At 51.5% G+C, this 25,651-nt stretch overlaps 1 protein-coding gene and 1 pseudogene across 1 annotated transcript in view; one reads left to right on the forward strand and one right to left on the reverse strand.

Annotated features, from left to right (window-relative positions):
• Tmem132c (transmembrane protein 132C) overlaps window positions 1–25,651 on the reverse strand; it is a 183,073-nt gene that overhangs the window by 108,366 nt on the left and 49,056 nt on the right. The window lies entirely within an intron of this gene.
• On the forward strand, window positions 5,106–5,547 carry LOC124093467 (oligosaccharyltransferase complex subunit OSTC-like; annotated as a pseudogene).

The following is a 25,651-nucleotide window of genomic DNA, read 5'->3' on the forward strand; positions in this document are numbered from 1 at the left end:
CATTGGAGCAGATCTAGCTGAGGAGTGCTCTTGGGAAGCAGAACCTTGGGCTCCTTTACTGCTGTAGGGGAATCCTGGGTGCAGAGCAGTCTCCTGATGGCTGTGTGGGCTCCTTGTTGTGGGAAGTTAAGAGGACAGAAACAATGGCTCCAGGGAGTGTCCCCTGCCCTTGAGAGAGTGTGGAGTTCACAGCTCCTGTCCTCCTGTCTGGCCACAAGCCAGGTCACCCCGTCCTGAGTTTGGGTCTAAAACAGTGTCCACGGCCTGCACAGGGCCTGCTCAGCTCTGCCCAGGGATCGTTGTCTGAGGCTGCAGGTAGCCAGCTGCCCGTGAGGACAGGAGACCAAGTCCCTGGAACTCATCACTGAGGGCTCCTCACGCATTAGCTGCGCATCCCCACTGCTAAGCACACTAAGCCACCCATACAGATTTTTAAAACAAAATGTCATTATTTTTAAATTTTACAAGGGTTTTAAATGTTTTTAAAATATCACAGAAGAAGAAAACATCCGAGTGCCAGATTCCATCCCTAGGCATTGTTATAACTTCTGCCTTTTTCAGAGATTCAGGCTGTGGATTTTCAATAAAAATGCAGGTTCCCCTCTGTGACCTGGGTGTCTATCCAGGTCAAGGGTACATTTCTGTAATACTCAGCATCTGGATGGATCCCTGTAACCTGAGGAAATGGATACGCAGGTGAGTTAGGGTTCAGGAGTCCATGCTGCTGCGACCCAGAGATTCAGACATTTGGAGTAGAGAGAGTCACTCTACAGGGATCTCTCCAATCTGGGTACACAAGAGTTTGGTCCTTTGGGAATATCAGGCAAAGTCTGGAGTCAGTTTTGATGATCATACCTGGGGTGGTATGCTCAAGCATCTACTGGGAAAGGCGAGAGGTTCTGCTTAACATCTTATGATTTACACAAATTTCCCCCATCCCGCAAAGAATCATCTCACTTCACAATGTCCATAGTGCTGAGGTTGAGAGTACCATGAAACACACATCTTTCCTTTCTGGGTCTAAGGTGGCTGTCCTTAGACACCTGTCCTCATGTCTGTATCCCAGCCAGTGGAAGAGCAAGGCATACACAAATGCATACTTTTTAAGGATGTGACCTGAAAACAGGCACATATACTCTGTATTCGTATTATTAAAAGAGAGATGAAATCTTCAGTCTAGGTGATCTCGTGCCTAGTTAAAATGCAAAATCTGTGTATGGTCGAAGGAAGAAAGAGGACAATATCGTTGGACGTCTAGTCTCTGGTGTAGGGACAACAGCACCCAGAAGGGACATGTGCCGTGTTGAATGAGGGCTCTGAGCTCTTGGGCAGTGGCTTCTGGGATGGCATCTGTATTGCTGAGAGCACAGAAGAGGAGCAGGTGCCTGGGTGGGCCGCAGACACCCCTTGTGTGTGTGAAATGTGAAGGTGCCCTGCCTCTCGGCTCGGCCAGCTGCCCCCGCCAGTCAGTGCAGAGAGATGCAGAGCACGGAGCACCAGAGTGCTCTCAGGGTGCAGAGGTGAGGATAAACCTCGGGAGACTAGATGTCATGGGCTCAGGACAGCCCCGTCAGGCCTGCTGCCCTGGAGTCCCTGCCCCGAGGCCATGCTTTGCCCCGAGGGAGACCTGGTTTGGAAAAGACGATCCAGTCCCAGTGTCAACGGGGAACAGATAATAAAGGAGAGGAGGCGGAAGAGGTCCCTGTGTGGAAGTCTCCAGGACACTAGGTCCAGTACTACAGGTGGTGGGACATGCTGCGCCTGTTTAACCCCCAGCACAGAAACACTGACAAATGTGGCGCTTCCTGTGTAACACACACATCACGTATAACAACACAATGCTCTGCTCTCTACTGCCAAGCACTTCCCGAGGGTCCCCAGACATACATCTAGCCCTCACACAGGACTGGGGAGGGAGGTGCTATTCATATTCAGGACACTTGGGGACACGGGGCAGGAAGGCAGGCCACCTCCCGTGGGCTTGTGCAGCTCATAGGCAGCTAAGCTGGAACGTGCCCCAGGCGTCTTCCACATGTGTGGTTCCTTCAAAGGGGTGAGGGAAGCAATTGATATCCAAACTGAAGATAAAAGGATATGTCATTTTTATAAGTAACATTTCCAAAAATTTACGAAAGTTCTCCTTCAGGTGATTTTTACATGAATAAAGTGTAACCATCGTTTCTTTTAAAATCCAGCGAAGACAGGAGGTGGGCTTTCGGCATGGGTGGCCAGCAGCCCCGCCCTGTCCATGCAGGGCCACTTCCCGAGATTGCAGCCCTCTCTCCCTAAGCCTCAGGCCCAGCATCCGAGATACAGGGCAGCCGCACCAGAGCACCCTGGCTTCTATCCAAGCTGCCATCCTGAGTCCCAGAATTGACTTCAAAACAGCTCTGGACAAACCTGAAAGACTCCTGGAGCACACGCCAGGTGCCTTCCCTGTCCATCTCATTCACTGTCAGCACATTATTTCATTTTCTGCACAAATAAGTCACTGGCCCAGCAAATACAAGCTTTATCCACAGAGGGCTACGGAGGGCAGGGCTGGGCCGTAGACTTCTGTGCGACTCTGTGTGTGCCGCATAAGATGTCCTTTCTAATAAAAGGGACAAGGCTGCAGTTTAACCAGGCTTTCCCTGAGGGTGAGGACTCTGGCATCGGAAGGTCAACGTTCTTTGCAGGGACTTTCCACGTACCATAATCCGGAGGTCTCTGGCTGACAGGTTGTCAGGGTCTTTGAGGCTAAGCTCGTGGGTGGCTGACGTGCTCCTCCTGCACCTGTCCGAGGTGTTCCTGGCCGGCAGCAAGCTTTACGTACATAACTCAGCCCCCAGAAGCACAGCTCCATCCTGCCCATCTAAGCCCCTCATTTCCATAACTGCCTTCATCAGAGGAAAGACAGGCTGCAGGGTGGAGCATGAGGATCTCATCAACGGCTCTGCAGGGCCTCCGAATGGCCGTCCCCAAACTTCATGGCAAAATGTCCCAACATACAGAGAAGTCAGAAGAATTGTCAGTCAGCACCACGAACCACCACTCAGAACCTGTGGTCAGCCCACACTTGCTGCCCCCGGCCTTGCCACCTGTCCATCCTTCCATCCACCCCTTGGATGATCTCATTTTCAGTTTCATCTCACCTGTGAGGGATCGAGGCGTCTCTGAGGTACGACTTCCACCACTTTGCTACGCGGGTGCCTCATTCTGCCGAGCTGTTCTGCCTTAGCCAGTTGTTATCTTGTGTTGTACTCAGAGTCCACGGCCAACTGCCTGCCATCTGTTTCCATGTTTTATGGTCTGGGTTCCTACACTACAAGGGAGCAGGGGATCTTTCCTGCTGTGTTCACTTCACATCTCCACAGCCTACTAGAACTCGGAAAGTATCTGTCGAAAGAGGGACAGAGGCACAAGGGACTGATGGTTGTAACTGCCTGGTCCTTACAGTAAGGGCGCAGACAGAACTCAGCACTGGGGTTCCATTATTGCCACTTCTCATGGACCACAAGGCTCTTCCTTATAAATGATGCCAACATGCCCATTTGCTCCTTGGGTGGTAACTTTGTTCCGGGGTCAAGTCAGACCTGGGGAAGTCCTGCACATTGAACAGATGGCATGGCTCCTCCCACCCCCACCTCTGTCCAGATGTAAGAACATCCAAATAAAAGAATCAATGGAATGAGCGTAGGGAAGTGTGGATGCTGGCCTGGGTGATGGACTCCCTGGACTCAGTGTCCTTCTCTGACAGTGGAAGGAGGACTGGAGGCTGCCCGTCAGCGCTGGGAGGAGTGGGGGGCCTGGGTGAGGTGTTGGAACACAGTGCAGGCCCATCTGAGAGCTGCTTCCCTTCCCCGAGCGCTGCCCAGTTACAACACTCTGGTCAACTTCTCCAGGGCCTGGTTTCGGGAGTGCCCTAAGTGTGGACAGTCCTCCATCAGTGGATCCCAGGCTGCTGTCCTCACAGGAAGGGGAAAGATTACTCTAGGTGCTGGGAGACCCATGGCACCTCTGGCTGTGGGACCCATGGCACCTCTGGCTGTGGGACTTGGTAGGTGGCTCAGCCTGGAAAATCGGGAAGCTAAAAGACCACCCCCAGGAGCAAAACCATGTTCCAGGGTGGGCTTGGTCGGGGGCTATTTCCCCATGGAAGAGGCCTCTCCTCCCTTGCCTCTGGTGTGCGCCCCAGACCACCTGCCACTGGTCATCACGGAGGTGTGCATTGCACCCAAGGGAGGCTGGACATTTTGAAGGTATTTGTTCCGTGAAGGAAATGTCTGCAAGGTCCCTTCAAGACTCTTTGGTGAAAAGAAATCTCTCCAGGGCCCACATCTCATTTTCATACCTGTCACCTCTTCTGATCACTTCTCTCTTCCTCTTCAGGAACAAAATTTCCATGATAATTGGAGATGTCATGGTGGCTCCTGCAAGAGCTGGTGTCTGGCGAACTGGCTGCATATTAACTAAGTAGAACCCTCCAAGGTGCTGAGCCCTGCAGCCAAGATTCCCCTCCAGGGGGCGGGAGGCCGCTCCGCACAGAGCTTCTCCTGGGTCTCATTCTCTTTCTGACTCAGTAAAGGGACTGAGAGGCACGGCTTCCTCCTTTGGCAGGAGGAGATGCGATCTTCATGTCAGTCAGTGTGATTTACTATGGGCGCTGACCCTTCCTTCTCTGTGCTTCGGAGCAGGGAGCAGAGGTCACTGAGCCTCTCCCCTGGCCCCTGGCCCCTTTAGTACTTTCCACTTGATGCTCCCTCTGCCCAGAGCTGTCTCTCCCTTGATCACATGACTCTTTTCCCTCTTCACGTGGGTCTCTGTGTAAATGCCACCTTCCAGGAGGGCTCTCCCTGGGACGTGCATCAGCCTGCTCCCCCCTGTCTCCTGTGTCCCCTCCTCTGCAGTAGGCATCCTCGGCACCTCCCTCTCCCTGCACACATACATCATCCACTTTGTGTCTCCCAGCAGGATCAGCTCCATAGGGGCGGGGACTTGGCCGTGTCCCATGCACTACTGCTGGGTCTCAATGTGCGTGTTTGTCACATGATCTCAGACCCAGAGCAAAGACAAATACAAATTCTTGGCTTCTGACATTTCAAAAATGGAGGTAGGCCACCAATATGGAAGCTTTGTACCGGGTCCCATTCTTAGTGCTGGAGTGTCCCAACCTGAAGCTGAAGCCGCTGCCCCGGTGCACACGCCATCGGCCGTGACGTGTGTGCTCAGGTGGTGGTGTCTTGTTTCCTCATCACTGGAGGAATAATTCATGACGTTATTGTTGGCTCCAATGTTGGCTCTATGACTGATGAACATGGGCATCAGAGGCCAGTAGCTTTCCTGGCCTAGAGTAGGACAATATATCATGGAAGGACTTGCACCCGGCTTCCTGTTTACAATGGGGGGGAGGTTAGGTTTCATAATCCTGGGCTGATCCAGTGCACCAAATCTTCCAAAACTCAGTAGATTTTTCTTCTATTTGTAGGGTTCGTCTGTGTCCTACTGAGCTTTGTCACGGCCAGGGTATTCCTGAGAATGAAACTGCCGAGCTACCTGATGGGTTAGAGTGCCTTTTAGGAAGAAATCAGGGGATTCTGGATTTGCTCCTGTTAGTGAAGTTTTAAAGGCTGTACCAAGTCCCCTTCTATAAAATGTGGAAAAGAATAAAACATAGAAGAAGATTCAAGTGAAAACATAGGACATATATTAAAGCTTGGACTAGAATTTCTTGGTATCAGAGACAAGTTTATCACAGTATTACTTTTTCCTGCTGACCTGTTGTACCAATGATGTTAAGTGTCGTTTTCTTAGTTTTTCATTTCGGAAATATACTGTTCTTCTAAAATTGTGATATTTGAATAAAGTGACCATGTTTTACAACCCCATTTAACACTTTTTTTGGAGATATGTCTAATTTTCAGAAGTTAATGTAAAATCAGGGAGCAAGATCCCATTAACTGAGAACTCGGGAATGCTGATCTGCTTCATTGATGATGCTCTGACTTTAAGTGGTGTGTGTGATAGCGGGTTATTTCACATATGTGTGTGAGACTGTTTGCTCAACAGTAAGATGTATGAAAGGAGCAGAAATCAATAATTTTTCTTTTCTTTCTTTTTTTTTTTTTTAAAAAAGGAGGCAAAGAAAAATCTAAAAGTTTTACCACTCCCCACCCCCATGGCATGGGACAGTGCCCCCTGGTGGCCCAGGACGGACTCTCAGGGTGATGGGTGCAGCGGGTGCCAACCTGCAGAGGAAACTCCAGGAGATCCCTGCTCTGCTCGCTTCCTTACTGCACAGCCTTCACTCTGCAGCTCCCATGATGCCGGCACCAGGGCATGTCCAGGGCTCTTAGAGTGAGAGGTAAAATGTGTTTGTGGCGCTATTTTACTTGGTCCTTGTTTGGAAAACACCCATGCCTCGTTGACTGGTTAAGTGAACTCTGGCAGCTCCACGGGCTGGAATATTAAGTGACAGTGAAGAGGCTGAGGGAACTGGAGGGACCCAGACAGAAAAGGCACGGGGAGCTGTCGGCAGAAAAAGGAGCAAGACGGACACGCAGGACATGGGTAGGAGGGAAGCTGGGGCAGGCCGTCCCCTCTGCTCAGGTTGGTATGGAGGAAGATCAAAGGCAGCCCAGAAGCCACCACAAGGGTCTCTCCCAGTGATGGGAGATGCAGGTCGGAAGGTCATCGGGAGGACTTCCTTTGTCTATTTTCCACATTGTTGCCAGTTTTCAGCCAAATTTCTCCTTTAAGGAACAATGACACTGATTAACAAGGGTGTAGTGGATGGGGGTCCGGAGGGTCCCGTGGCCAACACGAAGGCCTGAGGGGCCTTGTGCTAGGCTGGGCTCCACCCAGCATCCTGGTATGTGTAGACCTGGCAGAAAGCAAAGTACCTGGGTGGTGACCCAAAGGTCACAGGACCAGCCTCCCTGCTCCTAGGAGATGATCTCCAGGCTGTGCAACTTCATTCTGGCAAGCGAAAAAGTCAGACCAGGCAGGGCCACGTGATTCAGGGTGGGCCTTGGGTCCCAGGTGTCAGCTGGCCCTCCTGAGGTGCTGGCAGCTGAGTGAAACCTCCAGTAGTCGGCTGTGCCTGGGTGATAGAGCCCGGGGATGTCTCTGGACACCAAGGCTCCATCCCTCCCTGGGCAGTAGTGATCCAGGCAACTCGGGTGGCCCACACCTGGCCGGGGAAGAAGCATCACCCCAGACTCGGCAGGAGGAAGGGGGCCTTGGGTTTCTTGAACTCTGCCTTTTGAGCTTTTTCCCTGGACGATGTAATCCTCATCCTTCCTGTGAGACACCGTGGCCATGACAGCTTCAGTGAGGCGCGTGGAACCCTCCCAACCACAATGGGTGTGGGGAGCGTGTGGTCTGCGGACTGTTCCCTAAGGCCACTTCGCCGGATTTCTTGCTCCCCCACCAGAATGCCAGCTGCCTGGTTTAATAAGTGTCTGGCTTCTGGAAGGGACCATACAGGCATCGAGTTCATGTGCAGAGGCTGCTGGAACCCTCCCGGCAGGGTTGGGACCTGGTGCGCAGTGAGGCTGACGCCTGGCATTTCCTGTCCTCGTCCACTCGTGGGCAGAAGCCCCTGTGCCAAACGCCAGTCTGCAAACCACGCCATGCTCATGAGGCATGCAGCCGCTCTCGAGCTGTTGCGCGTAAGTGTGTGTGGGGTCTCCAGCAAGGCCCAGAAAGGAGCCACAATTGGCCAGGCGAAGCGCACCACGGAACTATTGGAATGCAGAGTGGACACAGATGGGTCAGTGAGGGGCAGAGCGTCAAGTCGCAGGCCTTCTACAGTTTGGAAAGGAACTAGCGGTGAGCTCAGATCCCTGACAGCACGCGCTGGGGCCAGGTGCCAGGCGAAGGATGCCCGTGAACGTGGGGTGCCCGGGCAAGGTGCTTCCTCTCAGCATCTGAGTGCTTGCCAGGCTGCTCTGATCCTGCCAGGGGAAGACGTCTGGGGAAAGTGAGATGACTGTGTCTTATTCCCACCCGGCCATCGGTGGGAACTGTGGTTCACCAGGCTCCCGTCTATCTGATGGGAGCTGGACAGAAGCCAGAGCTTGGTATGAACTTCCAACTGACTCAGGCCATGCAGAAAATGGGCAAAGCGCCTTCTGGACAGCAGGCAACCCGAATTCACAAGACACAGGAGGCGGGGGGGAAGTGAGGAACCCTGCCAGGAAAGAGCAGGGACCACACTGGCCTGGGAGGAAGACGCAGGGCCAGAAGGCAGCAAGCCATGGTGTTTGCTTCTATTTTTAAAAAGCCAGCAGAAAGTCCTGTCTTTTGGCCAAGCTGGGCACTTGCTTGGCAGGGCCCAGGGACACAGGTGGTGACCAAGGTGCAAGCCGCCTGTCCTGCTCACCGTTTGGTCAGACAGCAAAAGTTTTAGGGTGGTTGCTCTCAGGATTTCATCAAGGAGAAAGAATCTCAGATCTCAAAGGCACAGTAAATGACAACAGAGAAGAAGGTACGGTGGAAACGTGCCTGGAGGAGGAGGGGACACAACCCTGGCTCATTGTCTAGGTCTTGGATTCTGGCAGGTGGCCAGTCTCAGGGCACCGTTCAGCTTCATAGTGACCATTCCCAATTCCCCAGTAGCACAGACTTGGCCCTCTACTTTTTCCCTCTCGCGTGCCTAATCTGTGAAGACAGAGGCCTGGGCATGATGGGGCCCAGAGGAGAAAGGAGACAGTTGCTTGGAATTAAGGTCCAGTTCACTCTGGAAACCAAGGAGGATGCTATTTCCTCTTAAGCAACACCATGGTTTTTGTCTGTAGCTGGAGGCAGCCATCCTGGCTGCTGTATCTTAAGGAAGCACAATGGCTCCCTGTCCCGTGTCCACTACCAGCAGACCCCCCGGTTCCCTCCGCAGAGGGCTAATGTGCAGGGTTTCCACGGCACTGATGACCATGTCACTTGAGTTCAGCTCTTCTTGACCTCTTCCTGGGCTCTGGTGACACAGGTGTCCCCTTTACTGATATAGTTGGCTTTTCAGATGTGCGTACTCCTCTGCACGTGAGTTAGATGTTGGCAAGTGGCTCTTAAAAGCTTCATAGCACCCAAAAATTATTTTAGAAGGCGTGCAAGCCCCCCTCCCATCAGAAATGGAGAGGGTGGTGTTTAACTGAGAATATATTTGCACAGAAATGTGTTGGCATAAACATCAGTGTGCAAAACAAACAAGGCAAAGAAATGTTCCCAAGTCTACCACCAGGCTCGAGCTACTCATCCACCCCTCAAATCAGCCTATGCAAGACCATCTGAAGACACAGAGCTGCCAAGTCGGTGGTGGGTCAGAGAGCAGCGTGGCTCTCGCAGTCTTCCACAGCAGGACCTGCCCCCACCCTCCAGCCCAGACTGTCCAGGAGAGGGGGGGTATGATGACACCCCAGCAGGAAGATGAAGGGCAGCTGCTCCTAAGGAGAGAACCCTGGGGCACAGAGAGCTCAAGATGCAATGTAGGGACAGGCTGTGAGTGAACCCCATGACAGGAGGCCCCAGGAATCTAGATGTCCCTACCTCTTCCATGTATTGGTTATTAGCAGGAGAAACAGTTAGTAGCTCTCCATGAGGAGCATCACCAGGTCAGGTGACATCCCTCAGATAACTCACCCACAGACCCAGAAGCACTGTGAAGGTCAGCCTTGGCTATCAGGACTACTGACCACACCACGGGCTAGTCAGCAAGTACATGCAGAGCAGGTGATAGTCGCTACTACTAAACCCCAGAGCTGCGCGAGTGGGCTCTCTCCATCAGAGGCACAAAATGACCCTCCAGTTCCCACTATCCATCGGTGTCTTATTCCCACTCGGCCAGGACCTGCACAGGACCACACGGCTGTGTGACCATCCGCAGAGAAGCTCAGAGGCTGCCCCGAGTCCCTTCAAGAAGTGCATCCTGGAGCGTTTCTCAGGGTTCCATTCGCCTGCCGGCAGGCGGGCCCTCTGCCCCTTTCCAAACACATAAAATGCTCCCCTCCTTTGATGCCTTAGGACTGCTGGCCGAGTGGCAGCCCTGGGAAGAGCCCTTCCTGCAACCGGGGAGCTCCCCATCGCAGCCGCTGGACATGGAGGTTCTTCAAACATTTCTCACCGATATTTCTGGAGCCTTTTCAACAAGACGGTCCGAGGAAATGAAGCACCCAGATGGTGCCTCGGGAGAAATCCTGTCCTTTGGATTCTCATCTCAATGTCTCAGCCGCTGGGATGGTTTGGTCTTACAAAAAGAAACAGCCTGTGAAAACACTCATACCCAACTGCCAGGGTTTCAGATTCTTCTCTCCCTCAACCCTGAAACCTCGGTATCACACTCCTCTCCACCTGGTCTGACGTTTCTCAAGTACAGGTAGATCTCCAGGTGAGGTGGGTAGCAATTGAATGGAAACAAGTCAGAGAGGGGTTGCCCAGGGCACAGGGCACCTCTGGGCCCGGCAGGATTCTCCCCTGTCTCAGCTCTGATTTCCTCCACCGGACTTCATTTCCAGGCTCCCTGAGGGGGTAGTCAAATGGGGACACCATGCTTCCAGACTGGGAGATGGGGTCTGTTTCCATCAGCTGTAGCTGAAGTCTACTGGGATCTTTGGTGATGGCCTACCACAAAAAGATCAGCAGGCCTGGCTGCTCTGGGACAATGCCTGTGGCCCGGGGAAAGGAATCGTTTGATTGGCTGCACCTTCTTCTCCTGCCCAACTTGGAGTCTGGTGGTGAGGACAGGAGCCCCCAAACTTCAGGATGAAGAGTGAAGGGGGGGCAATGCTTGTGGATGTGAGGGCAGCATTTGCAGAGGGAGGGCGGGACTCAGGCAGGTTGAGGGATGGGCTTCAAGCAGGTTGAGGAGGACACTAGCCACAGGTAATGTCACCTTGGTTTTGCTGGATGACTAGCATGCTGCCCCATGGCTCTATAGGGTGTGTTGAATCTCTCCCTAGATCCAGACATCCCAGGTGTGGCCCCAAATGGGGCTATTGGCAGATGCTGAAGACAGTTTAAGAGGTGGTGCCATATTAAAGCACGTCCTTAGGTCACTGTTCCCAAAGAGAACTGTGGTACCCCAATCCACCCTCTTTTTCTGCTTTCTGGTCATGGGGTGAGTATTCCTTGTCCACCACATGATCTTGCCATGGCCTCTAGAGGCCCAAAGTGTAGGGCCATTCAGTCTCAAACTAGAGGAGCCCCAGAACCTTTCTCTTTATGGTTCATTGTCTCAGGTATTCCATTATAGCAACGCACCGCTGACCAATGCACACGTCTTTCTCAAACAATCCCACGGAGCTGCTCTCCTATCTCCAAGCCTGGGGCTGACCGTGCTGTAGCACTGACTTGCCCACAGCCTGGAGGCCTGGAGTGGTCCTCACAGCCATGGCAAGTCCACTCTTTCATGTCCCCTGTCTAGAACTCTGCAGGAAATTCCCAGCATGGCTGGATGCAGGGCTTGGCACGGTCTCTTCTGGGAAGGAGACAAGTGCTCCTCTGTTGAGGGTTGTGCTCTTTGTGGAGGAGAGTGAAAATCTGACTTCAAAGAGATCCAAGTGTCTGGGCAGATGCTGAGGCTGCCTGGCCCCCTGGCACCCACTTCTGTGCCTGGAGTGCTCTCCTGTGCTGGTGCATTGCCCCCTGCTGGTCATGAGGAGGAAAGCTGCACATCAAGGACGCTGGGGCAGAAAGGACACTGTGAGTGGCTTCCTCCCAGAACAAGAAAACAACCAAGCCAGCACCTGCCCTGGCTTGCCCAGCTTCCCATCGCATGTGGCAGGACGCAGTCCCGCCTGAGGCAGGAGGCTTTGGGACAAGTGACAGAGGATCTGGATGGAACTATCACGGCTGCTCGGAATCTCACAGGGTCTAGTCCCTTTCTGGTCACTTCCCCTCCAACTGTCTACTGGAGGAATGTTAAGTCCACAGGTGGGTCTCCTGTGCTTTCTCTAGAGAGGCTCAGAGGCACACTGGACGTAGCAGCAAACAAGCATATTTACCATGACCTTGAATAGCTGGTCATGATCATGGAGGGCATCCTGGGCACCAGGCACTAGGCTAGGCACCTTCCTCAGATTAACTTCAGGATCTGTGACAGCATGGCTGTCAATGCTGATGTCAATGCTGTGGAATATTTAAGGCTTAGCAATTAGGAACTGTATGGCTGAAGTTGTTTCTCCAGAATCTCATGCATTGAACCCCTAAACCCAGTGGGAGTGCACTTGGAGACAGGGTCTTCAAGAAGGGAATGTAGGTTCAATGAGGTCACAGGGAAGAGCCTGATTCAGTGGGATTGGTGTCCATATAAGAAAAGAGAGACACCAGGGATCTCTTGCTGCGTGCACAGAGGGACACATCCACAGGAGGACACAACAAGAAGGCAGCCGTCTGCGAGGCACGGGAGAGCCCTTACCAGATGCAAACCCTGCCAATACTTGACCTTGGAGTTGCAGCCTTCAGAACCAGCCTGAATTCAGGAACTGGGCAGACTGTGTTTTCCACAGGTCATCCAATGGTGACTTCCTTGCACATTGTCTCCTTAAAATACGACCTTGACATTCTTCCCACCTCGAGGTGGAATGGACCTTCCTCCCTCTGAAACCAGGCAGGACTTTGAGACTCTTTTGACCAAAAGAGCTTGTTGTGCTGGTATGTGGCTTCTAGAAGATTCCCTTGCTCCTGGACCCCCTGGTCTGCCATATAAATGGTCTGACTACTCTGCGGTCCTGGTACCCCATGGAAAGACCCCATAGGAAATCCTGGAGAGGACTTGGGAGGGACGGAGGAAGGGAGAGGCAGAGAGAGGGAACAGGAGGCCCACCCCACTGCCCGCTTGCCCAGTGCAGGCTCCAGATGCCCTGTGTCCCTTTGCACCTCAGTGAGGAGCCTTGAGCTAGAATCACCCGACCGAGGGCTGTTCAAGTTCCTGGCCCACGTCAACTAGGAGGGCCAGCAGGTGCCCATCCTCGTGGCTATGGGCCACCATTCTCTAATGCATCAGGCGACAGATCTCGTCTTGTGACACTGTGAGGGATAAAGGGGACAGGCAGACATGGTTCTCCCTGCATGATGCTATGGCTCTTATTTTTGTTGTTTTAGATACAAAACTACAATGACCAACATGAAACTCCTAGGAACACTGGAGGTCAGAGTCAGAACCCAGCCCAGTTCCCCACTTCATAGACCCCAGGGCATAAATAAGCTGTCCTTGGAAGAAAAGACCACTGCAGAGCTTAGAAAGGGGACTGTATCCTCCCCCAAAGACCAGCCACTTGTGCCCCGGCTGCCTTTGAACCCAGGGTGGGAGGATTTTCCTGCCTCTGAGAGATGCACACCACTGTCTCAGAAGATGGGCTCAGAAAGCCTCATGTGCATATAACACGTCTCTGGGTGTTGGGGGCCCTGCGGTCCCAAGGCCGATGATAGCCTTCAAGTTTTCTTCACTCCCTCTCAAAGAAATTATTATTTAAAGTGGGGATTCTCGGAAGTGAGGCCCGAGAGTTAATGGTATCGTTTTGGCTGGATGCCATCTCTTCTGAAGGCCTGGATAATGAGACACACGTTGCCCTTCATGTTTTAACAATGCCCCAGGTAATGGCAGAGCTTTTATCCCAGCCCCCGACTGACACGGCCCCCTGAAAAGCTCCATGACTGGTTAAGTGGGAGGAAAGAGAAACACTTGGGAGGAGAGGGCAATGGAAAGCTCTGTGGACATGATTCTATTCAGAGGGAGCAGCCCCAGCCTGGCTCAGCGCTCCAAGCCCGCACTGCCACCGTGGGCTCTTTGGTAGGTGTCATCCATTAGGGCCATTATCGTCCCTGACGAGGCTGTGTCTGGAGAGGGCAAGATTATTCACAGATCGCCTGTCGCCTTGGCCCCGTCAAGCCTGCCGAGAGGCTGCCAGTCACCGATGTCTTTCCTCTGAGCAGCTCCTTCCCCTCTCGGAGGCACGGCACGGGCAGCCAGCCAGGGGCTGACCACACTGTAGCACTGACACCTGGAGTCTGCTCTCAGGGGTGAATGGGAGCGACAGCTGTTCTTCCAGGAGGGCAGCGTGGTTGGTGTGGGTGCTTATTCTCAGGGTTGGAGAGTATCCTGGGGTTTTCCCCACGTCCCTGCTCACCCGCTCAGCTGTTGATGGACATCTGGGTCATTTCCTCCCGTGGTCATTATGGCTATGACTGTGGTTTTCATGCAGCAGTGTGGGTCTGGGCATATATTCTTGGTTCTCTTAGGTGTGTATCTAAGAGGGGAGTAGCTGGACCATTTGACAACTCTGCTTAACTTTTTTTTTCCTGTCTATTTATTTATTGCTTTGGGATTGGTGTTCCTGAGATACACACCATAGTGAATTGTGAGGATTCTCACACGAGCACGGCCCCTTTATATACTTCACTTTGCTCCTTATTTTTATGGCATTCACCCTTCTTTTGCCCCTTAGTTCTCTCTAGCTCCTGCATAGATGATAAAACACTGGGCCCTGGACTTTCTGGGTCTGACTAAGTGAAATACTTAGTGTGACATTCCCTGGGTCCACTGAGGAGCTGCCACAGCACCGAGTACCATCCTGTGCCCTCACGGGTTGTGCCCAGGAGTTCCACCTCCCCATGGCCTTTTCCAGCCTTTGTGTCTTTTGTCACTGTCATCCTAGTGAGTGGAAAGCTGTATCTCAGTGTGATTTTGATTTGCACTTCCTTGGTGACTAATTATGTTGGGAACCTTTTCCATGTACTTATTGGGCCATTTATATGCCCTTGGAGAAATGTCTACTGATATCTTTTATTTTTTAAATTGAGTTAATTGTGTCTTTATTGTTGAGAAGCGAGTGCTTTACAAGTGGTTGACACTAGATGCTCATCGGATAATGACACAGATGACTTCTTTTATTCTGTAGGCTGCAGCTTTGCCATCTTTCCAGTGCTCTTTCAAGTCCACAAGTTTTTAATTTTAATAGAATCTGATTCCTCTGTTTTTTTTTCTTTTGTTGCTTGTGATTTTAGAGTTGTAACTAAGAAATTATTGCCCAATCCAAGGTCATGTGCACCTGTTTGCTCTTCCCATTAGGGTCTTGATCCATTTTGATTTGTTTTTGTAGATGGTGTGATGTAGGCTCCACATCAGTTGTCCCAGCACCATTTATTGAAAAGACTATTGTGCTGGGTGTGGTGGCCATGCCTGCAATCCTAGCAACTCAGGGGGCTGACGCAGGAGGTTGAGGACAATCTCAGCAATTTAGAAAAACCCTGCCTTAAAATAAAAAATAAAAGGGCTTAGAATGTAGCCCGGTGCTAGTGAGCCCCTGGGATCAATACTTAGTACTGTGAACAACAGCGATAACAATAAGAAAACTGTTTCTCATAGAATTCTTTTGAGATTCATTCCTGTTGAAAATCAACCAATCAACCATAAATTGATGGGTTTATTTCTGGACTTGGTATTCCAGTGATCTGCATGTGTCTATAGCTATATCTACATCATCTATATCTACGTCAGTACCATGCAATGTTGGTTACTATAGCTTTGTAGTATGCTTTGAAATATAAAAGTTAAGTGAGCCTTCCAAATTTGTTCTTCTTCTACATTGTTTCAGTTATTTATTTTTTGTGTGGTTCTGGGGATTGAACCAAGACCTTGTGCATGGTAGGCAAGCTCTCTACCACTGAGTCACACCCTCAGTCCCTCCATGTGAATTTTTGAATCCATTTCACAATTTCTGCCAAAGTAGCAGCTGGGATTTTGATAGGAATTGCATTAAATCTGTAGGTGAATTTGGGGAGTGTTGTTATTTTAACAATATCATGTCTTCCAATCCCAGAACACAAGATATCTTTCCATTTGGGAGGTCTTTTGTTTATTTCAATAATATTTTCCAGTTTTCAGGGTATAAATCTTGCACATATTTTGACAAAATTATTCCAAGGTATTTTGTCCCTTTTGATGCTATTACAAATGGAATTTTTTTTTTAAAAAAATTCATTTTCAGATATTTATTACTCTGTACAGAAAATGCAATGCCTGTTAGGTTTTGCATATTGACCCTGCAACCTTGAAAAACTCTCTTATTGGTTCTAGTAGTTTTTCAGTCAGTTTCTCAGCGTTCTCTCTAGGGAATATTATGTTATCTGCACACAGATCATTTTACTCCTTCCTTTCTGTTCTACATGCCTTCTGTTTCCTTTTCTTGCCTAATTGCATTGGCTGTAACCTCCAGTACAATGTTGAATAGAAATTGTGGGAATGGACATAGTTTTCTTGTTCTTGATCATTCAGATTCTGCCATATAGAGAGTAGGGAACAACACAAAGGCTTATACAGAAGGAATCCCCAAGGAAGGGGATCATATCACCAGAATGAAAACATTAAAAAGTTGGTCTGCATAGGACTTTAGATCCTAGAGATGCAAATGATTATGATATACTGGTCCAGAAGAATCCATATGAAACATCCCTCAGAGAGAATTAAGGCAGCAAAAAAGTAGTTGGTACCCAATGAGAGGGTGGAGAGGGTAGAGAAGATAGCTGGAGGACAGCCCAGGTGATAGCTGGTGAGGCTGAAAGCTAGTCCACCCAGAGTTCTGGAGAAAGACCTAGGGATAGAAGTCAGGTGACACCCTGAGTATGTGGAAAGCCTTTCTGAGCAGGTGGATAAGACTTGGAGGCCAGTGTCACATCAGGCACCAGACACCTAAGGAGCAAGTGGGCGATAAGGTCAGCAGGCCCTGAGTGGTTTAAGGAACGTTTCTTGAGTGCCAGCTAGCCATAGGGAGGATATTGGCACACTTCAAGTTTATGTTTGAGCCAAAAGCATGTCACAGAAATAGAGTAGGGACTGATAGACACTTGTCCCTGCTGCGTTGACACAGTCCTCTAGCTGACATTGTCGGGAATTCACAGGCTGCTCTGCACCAACAGAGACCAGGAGCCTGTGGCAAAGCCCATGGCAGAATCACCTGGTGATCCCAACTGACCAGTGTGCTCAAGCTGTTCTAGGCAGCCAATCCATCCCCCTCGAAGTTTTTATATTCCAGGAATAATGGAGGGTCCAGACAGCAAGCTGGTTCCTTTCATCTGACCCCTTTTTAAACAGTTTCCTATGCCATATCAATGCCCTTCACCTGTCCAGCTAGTTCTGGTTGCCCACAGAGCTCCTTCACTCTCACCTGCCATTTGTCCACCCAACAGAACCGTGTGGAGGTGAAGAGTCTGGTTTTGGGCATCTGCCAATGCTGGGCTGGAAGTCAGCTCCAGTCCTCACTGGTTGAGCTCCGCGGACGAGTCACTTAGAACTCAGCCTTGGTTTTATCATGCCACCCCAGTCCCCAATGATATTATAGCTAAAAGCATGACATTGGCTGTGCCTTCCAAGCCTTACAGAGCACCTGATGGAGGACAGCGCCAAGACCCGGCTGTTACTGCTGACAAACTACCCTGTGGGGTAGCGAGGACAGACGCTGTTATCTTCATGCTACAGAATCAGCTCTGGCAATTAGGATGCAGGGAATTTTCCATAACAATACCTCCACCCAGGACCAGAGAGAGTTCCCAAACCCCGTTCTCCTGATTGATGATCGGTGGGTGTTCTCCCTACTCCACTACCAGGGCTTTTCACTTCATGAGCGGCTGATTAATTAGAATGATTAGTAAGTAGTAAAGCAGCCACAAAGATGCTCCATGAGGAGAAATTGTGACTGCAACCTGACAACAGGTCATGCCCCATCATTGACCCTCTTGGAACTTCTCTGACCTGTACCTGAGTCACAGAGGCACCAGACTCCATCCACAAAATCACCCTTTCAAATGTGCTGCCACTGGCTGCAAGGTATGTGTGTGGGGAGATCTGCAGTGTCTACAAAGCCACTGTGGTGACCCAGGTGTTCCCTGGGCAGGAAGGCCCCTGGGCAAGGGGAGGGGAGGGCAGCCTACTGGTGTTCCTCATTGTGGAAGAGCCTGGCCAGCTACCTACACAGAGGCTTTGCACTAGAATGACCTGGGGTCCCACCGTAATCAATACCAAGCGCTTGACTCAAAATCCAGGCTTGTTCATACACATTCAATTCAGAGAACTGAGTGTTTACCAAGAAAGGGTAAAAAAGGATTTCCATTCCCAAATTACCTCCCCTGTTAACCTCCATTGATTCTTGCTGCTCCAAACTGAGTCCTCTTAATTAGGATTAGTTTTTAGCTGCATTTGGAAGGAATAGTTAGAACCTAGACGCTGGCCCAGATCTGTCTTTTGGGATTCGGGACACACTTGCAAACTCTGCAGTCTTGGAGCACATTAGGGGAGAAAGAGCGGTTCTAAGTTCTTGGGTTGGTTGGAAAGCATATCTCAGGGTGTGTGAAAGTCCCAGGTGCAGGGCTGTGCACTGGGCAGCAGTTAGCAGAGGGGTGGTCAAGAAACAAGAGACATCCCAGGAGTTCTAACACACAGCATTGGGAAGGATCACTGCATGTCCTCACATCTTGCCCTTCTCCCAGACCCCTGGCTCCCTCCTCTCCCGACATCTCGGTGGCATGAGAGCAAACCTTGGCCACCAGCATGCTCTCGAAGGTAAGGACCACGTCTTCTCCAGGATTTATTCCCTTTCTTTATGCTCCTCCTTTCCCCTCCTCTCCCTCTCCTTCGTGTGAGCCCCATTCACAGATGACTAAAATGAGATGCCACCATATCGCTGCTCTCAGTAGCAGGGTGCAACCCTCCTGGACCACAGATTGCCCCACCCCAGCAGGACAGCCTCGAGTGCACACTGCTGGGGCTGATGGTGGACAAGCACGTGGAAAACAGAAAGGGAAGACAAGTTGCCAAGGAAACAAAACTCTTCCAGAAGGAGTCAGCTTTTCCTAAGCCTTCCTGACCTTGGTAGCCATGAGGCGGGGGGGTTGTGAAGACCGGCACGTGGCTGCCATCTGGGAGGGGAGGGCTTGCTGAGAGGGCTGTAGCTTCTAGATGCATGTTGGGTCAATTTCCACCAATTCAAGTTCGTTCCTGGTGTCCAGTTCTGTTCCCTTCGTCCCCTTTCTTCTATTGGAGACATGTTGGGATTTCCCCGCACTTGCCAAACTCACCACCGCATCAGGCTTGGAAATTTGGAAAGAGGAATGTCTGAATAATGCTGCCATTTCTCAAAGTCACACTAAGTCACCCAAGGCTCCAGATAAAGGCGACACAGATCGTCAGACAGTGGGAAATGCAGCAGCCCACGTGCCAGCCAATGCCCCACATGGCCCACTGGACCCGTCCAGGAGGGAAGGTGGAGCTGGGTGGACACCAGCTTTGCATTCTGTCCCCAGGAATGACTGTGTTATCCCATCTCTAAAATGAAATCGGAGCAGAACGTGTCAATCCCCGTCTCCTGAACATGAATTCGCAGCTCTGGGCATCCAGAGAGAGGCCATTCTTTTTGGACCTGACATCTGTGTCTAACCTTGAAGTGCCACGTGCTGTAAATATGATCTACAGCCACCGAGAGGGGAAAAGTGGATAAAAACCCAAGCGAGGAGGTGGGAGGGAAAATGGGTCTCGGCCCTTCAGGAACCGCCGCCCCCACTACCGGCTTAAGATTACGATTCAGCGCCAAGACTGGGGAAGAGACAGAATGGACAGTTTGGGACTCAGAACTCCCATGTATCTTCTCACCAAGGCCCAGAGTGAGAGGGGTTGCTGCAACTGAGAGCAGGGCTTGGCACTGCCACGTTAGGGGTGGATTGTGCCACCAAGTCTGTGCCTTTACCAGTAGCCCCCTGGAAACGGAATCCCCCTCTCCCCAGCAGTGGGGACTGGAAAGGTCTTCAGGAGCTCAGGAGGGGAGGGGATCACCAGGGTTGAGCCCCTTAGGGTTAGAAAGGCACCTCTCTCTCCAGGTCACTGCCATTCCAGTGTCCTTGAAGATGCCTAAGGGCCCTTTGCAGAGATTTCTCATTTTAGAGGAAGCGGGTTTCCCAGGCAGCTCACCTCCAGCTTAGAGTGTCTCCTTCCCAGGATCTTCCCCGGGGCTGTTTCCCTTCCTGAGTGATCACCCCAAGATTGAGAAGGAGCTCACTTTGAAATGTGAGATGCCCCCAGGGGGGCAGGGATCTGAGAGGGATGGGCCCAAACCATGGTCTGAAGACTGCAGAGCCTGGGGGCAGCGTGCTCCTGGAGACCCACTATGCTCACATCACCCCTGGGATAGCTCCTGAGAGCTGAAGTGGGAGGACCTACTCAGGGTGTCATTCTGCCCCTTGCAGGATTCAGCAGCTTGGCCAGTGTGGTGACATGATGGGACCCTCACACCAAGACCCTGGTGGGGAAAGCAGCTTAGGTGCCCCCCTGTCTGCATTCTAAAGGACTCTTTGGGACCAGTGATGACTTCCCTAGGCACTGGGGCACCTGTGAGGCTCCCTAACAGCCCTACACATCCTGATGTGCCATGTACTCATAAGAAGCAGGGCTGGGGGTCAGGAAGAGCATCCTGTGCAGGAGATGGTTACCAGTGACTGTAGCCCTCCCTGCTCTCTTAAGGATGCCAGTGCAGTTGCCGTCGCTTTGCATCTGACACCAAACCTAGAACACAAGCAGAAGGCTCCGAGTGTCCCTGGAGGTGGCAATGGCCCCTGGCCTTTAGACAGCATGGGTACAGCAGGGATCTGGAGGGCCAGGTGCCGTCGGGCTGCATGAGCAACCCGGGCTACAGAAACCACCCTGCCTTGTCCTCTGCCTCGGGTGGAAACTACCAGGTGTGGACAGCATTCCACGCCCTCATCCCTGCCCAGCGTCTGAGCTACAGCTGGTGCCTGGGAGCCCTCCCTGAGTGTGCCCCTCTGTGGTCCTTGCTGCTGTGATGGCAATGACAGTGACGAGGATGCAGGCCTGTTACCCCAACATGGACATATCAGGCAGCACTGACCACACACAAGCCTGTATTCCACAAGCAGTTCACATTCAGCTCTCATTTATTAAACACCTACTGTTTGCTGGGTATGGTGCCAAGAGCCGGGAACAGTGACCATCAGCCGATAGCCCTTCCCTCTCTGAACTGGCCGGGAACCTGGAACCTGTTCACACACCTCCTCAGTCAGTTGGATCCTATTGGATGAATGTCATTTGGAAGAGGATGCAGAGCTGAGCTGGGCAGTCAGAGCAGAGTGTGCCCAGGGCTCCTCCCGCTTCCCCTGTGGATGCTCTGTGTCCTCCTCATGCCTGCCTGGCTCCAAGAGGAGGGGCACCCCGGGCCGGCTCAGGGCCCACCATTCTGCTCTTGCTGGGAAGACAAATGTGCACCTTACCCGCTACTAAGGGGAAGCCTCAGGGTTCCGAAATTCAACTCTGAGCAGGAGAGCGGCTCTTGCCCCTCACCCCACAATCTGGGTATCTTGATGCAGTCCCTCCCGGCTTGCTGACAACCAGGTCAGAGCCATGGATAGGCTGAGGTTTGCGGATTTGCCCACAAAAGCCACATGGGCCTGGGGATGGAGCTCCGCGGTAGGATGCTTGCCCAGCATGTGCTCAATCCCCAGGACGGCAGGAAAAGAAAAAAGTGTATGGAGTAGATGTGAGATCCATCACCACGGCTGCTACAGGGGGGGAAACTGAGGAGTGGCCGAGTGCAGGCACTTGCTCAAGGGAAAGCACAGCTAGCGGGTGTGCTCCCGGACCCAGAAAGTCCCATGCTTGTGTTTAAGCACTAAGCCAGGGATCAGGGAGTTGTCCCCGTAGAGGGCCATTGAGCCATTAATTTCAGTTTATTGGCCACACCATCTCTTGTAACTACCCAGCTCTGCTGAGGAAGCTTGAAGGCAGACGGAGCCCAAAATGTAACGGAGTGAGCACAGCCATGCCCCAGCTGGACATTATCTGTGGACACTAAATTGCAAATTTTGTTTAAGTTGTACTTGTCACAAAATATTTTCTTCTAAGCATTTAAACCCATTCTTATCTCGCAGGCTGTCTAAAAACAGATGGTCTGGTAGGCTCATGGGCTGCAGCTGGTCAACCCATCCCTTGGCCAGGGAGCTGTACCGGTACTGGGTGCTGGGTGACTGTCTGCCTGTTCAGTGTCATCATAGGCCGGCCCTCACATAGCCTCCCTCTTCTCTTGACTCTTTACTATGAAAGCTCACAAGCACCCACAGAAGTGGACAGAATGTTTCATGCATCCCCAGTACACCACCACAGGCCTTCCACGGCCACCTTCGTGAGGTTGCAACTCAAGCTGGGAGTGTGGGGTGGGCATGAGGGAAGGAAGAGGTGTGGCCGAGCCGTCTGAGTCCAGCAGGTGTGCACAAAGCATCTGTAGCAGGCTCAGCTGTCCTGGACCCTGCACCAGGGACAGGGCGCCTTGGAAGTGCCCATGTGCTGGGGAGCTGTTTCTGCCTCACAGTAAGCTACAGGGTGGTGCAGGAGCCATCTGGGAAGGTCTGAATGGTAACTTGGGTCACAAGCAGACACTCTCAGCCACACCTGAGGGATTAAATTAGAGACTGGTGATTTCTACGTGCCCTCCCTGGGCCTGCACGGGTACAATCCCCCAGAAGGGGCTCTTCCTGGCTTTCCCCTTCTCTCAGCTCCTGGAGTTGACAGACAGAAGCGAGACTTGTGCTCATTTGCCTCAACGAGTGATTTTCTTTAAGAATCATAAGTACTTGGAGATTGGGGCAAAAATTTTCCAAAAACAACAATCAGTGTTTTTCATTAAACAGCTCATGGCTAGATGGAGTGGGAATGCGCTGCGGGCTCGTGGAAGGAGTGCTCATTAAGCGGCTGTCTGCATGTACTGCGCCGGCTTCACAGGAAGTGAGGCTGTGGCTTGCTTTTCTCCCAGGAAGAGGCTACCTGCTCGGGCTCTGGTCAAGTGAGCAGACGGTAGCATCTTTGATAATAATGACTTGTTAGCACAGGGACTCGTGCATATGGGACTGAGGAAAAGCTGGAGTCCTCGTGAAAAATGGATTGTGGTGTCAGTTTTCCTCTCCGAGTCAAAGTCAGCCAATGGGAAGACCACATCTCAGCTCCCATCATGGAGGCAGCGGGACCGGCTTCGTGCTGCAAGATAGTGCATACCTCCTGGGACATATTTCACTCATTGTCCCGGTTCTTCATCCCTTCCTCTCCCTGAAAGGTGGTTTGCAGTGTCCTTCCAGGAGAGGGGGGTCCCAGCCCTCATCTCTAGTCTCAACCAGAGACAGCACAATGGATAAACCAAGATGGAAATAACCAGGTGCCATTTTCCAGCTTTGGCCTCAAGATATCACGAGTGCTTCTGCTTGCTTCATGCTTGATGTTGCCCTCAGAAAACCTTCCCCAAGCTAGCTTGCTGGCCCAGCAGGACACTGAGACGATGACTTGCAGGACACATCTACTCAACCACTGTATGAGTCCAGCATAATGTCCAGAGACCCTTAGGAATGGTCAGCACAGTCCCTATCCCTGCCAGACTTCACAATGGGGAGAAATAACCACAAACATTATTTTTAGGCCACTGAGTTTTGGGAGCTTTTTGTTACACAGCAGTAGCTCACTTTAAATGTGAGTGAACCATAATCAGGAAGTCAATTCTGCTCAAGGAAATAAGTGTGACATCGTTTAAATCAAAGTGAAAGTGAGGCTTAATTTCACATGGAGGTTGGATTGACAGTATTCATGGGGATAATTGAGACTCTGTCCCAAAGAATATGGAAAGTGCAAAACAAAACAAAACAAAACAAAAAACCCTTACTCAGGGAATGCAGCTGGCTACCATGAATATCAAATGTTTTTCCACTCGGGTGGGATGAGACCTTTCTATGAGCATCCATCACCTGGGCCACTGGACTCAGAGTAGGATCTCAGGGGACAGCAGAGGGTCTCAGCCAGTGTTTACAAAACACTGCTGGGTCCCTGTCTAGTGGTCACAGGCATTGCTGGACTTTGCTGGTTTAGTATCCAGCAAATTAATACAGGGAGCACCCACTTGGGTGGGTCTCTTCCAGCCATGGGCACCTCAGGGAAGAATTCAGAATGGGTCAGAGACCGACTCTGACATTGCCCTGCTGCCCACCATGAGGCGAGCAGCTCTGTGTGGCCACCCTCCTCCCCTGGGCCTTCCTGGGTTCAGTCATAGCCCCAGCACTGGCAGAGCAGAGAGTCCCACAGGCTCCTGAGCCACCCGCTTGCCTGGCGCAGTCCCAGCCTGGCCTCTCACCAGCTCTGGAGTCCTGGGCAGGTGGGTCACCAGCTTCCCCACCTGCACAATGGGTGGCTTGGCCCTGTACCTGTGCAATCACCTGTGTAGCCCAACACCTGTGTTCCAAATATGGTCACTCTGCACACATTAGGTGCTCAACAAACAGTAAGATGTGCAGATCTAAGAACTAGAAAAATAAAAGACTAAAGAGATGGGATTTGACTGCATTATCTGCCTGTCCCCCCCCCCACATGCTTTTTGTCCTCCCCACCTTGGGTAATAAACCTGGAGGTTTTTTTATTTATTTATTTATATGTAATGCATATATCACAATGTCACCATTTTAAAGAGTGTTCTGTATGCATTCATTACATGTTCACAAGGGTGAGCAAACTATTAGCACTAAGTGCAGAATACCTTTAGTACCCCCAAAGAAGCCCTGTGTCAATGGGTAGTCACCCCTATTTGCTCTCTCCCCAGCACCTGTCATCACAGAGCTCTTGGACTCTGTGGATTTGACTATTCTGGACAGTTTGTGTAAATGGAATAGAAATGAATCTAGCATATGACTTTTTTATCAGAAAAAAAAATCACAGCAACTTCCTGGATGCCTGGTAAATGACACACTGGATGTTTGTGCCCAGACAGGCTGGGATGCCACAGGCCACCCTGGTCTGCAGGCCGCTTCCTACTCCGCTGCCAGCTACGCTCTGAGCTCTGGGAACGGCCCACGGCTGCTCTGCAGAGTCACGGCCCTGACTGACCCCCTCACCCTCGGCTCCCTCCCACACGGTCTCACTGTCAGACCCCTGTGTCCTGAGGGGACAGGTTACTGGGTAGCTCTTTGTCCTGCGTGGAGAGGTACTCCACAGAGGGCCTCGTGGAGATGGCCTGACCACAGCTCACACAGAAAAACCGGGACACGGCTCATTCTGATCGCTTTGCACAAAGCTGCTGCTTCTAACAAAGGCGAGGGCTTTTCAGATGCGACCTCACACCAATTTGTGCTTCTTGCCACTGGGAAGTTTTCAACAGACCGCTGCTCAAAGCAGAGACAGAGTCCTAATTCCAGAATTCATAACACAAATGCAGGATTACATGGAGTGGCCCAGATGGGTTACATTGTAATCTCCCCTCCGAGGATGTCAGAATTCTCCCCACTTCGGTGAGCATCAGCATCGGGCATTCTAATTACTATGACAAGTTTCAAAATATCACATCGGCTGTCGCTGTAATCTTACTTAAGAAAATGTGTTTGAATTTGAGAACTGCTGTTCTGCTGCTTTGCTGCAAAACATATCGTGTCTCCATTGAAGATGCTCCAAGGCCATGGATCGTCACCACCTCAGCTGCCATTGCTCTTCTGGAGTGTCGCTGTGCCTGCTGAAGGCAGGGAGGGCCATGAGCAGCCATGTAGGGGACTGAGGGTACCTAGGACACAGGCCTTTGTCCCAGAATGCTTGAGAACCAACCTCCTAAAGAAAACCTTGAGACTTGTGTGTGGACCAGCAGCATCAGCAGCTCCTAGGAACTTC

The sequence above is a fragment of the Marmota monax genome, unplaced genomic scaffold (genome assembly GCF_021218885.2).
Source record: "Marmota monax isolate L192 unplaced genomic scaffold, Marmota_monax_Labrador192_F-V1.1 WCK01_AAM20220418_F8-fsc00200, whole genome shotgun sequence".
NCBI lineage: Eukaryota > Metazoa > Chordata > Mammalia > Rodentia > Sciuridae > Marmota > Marmota monax.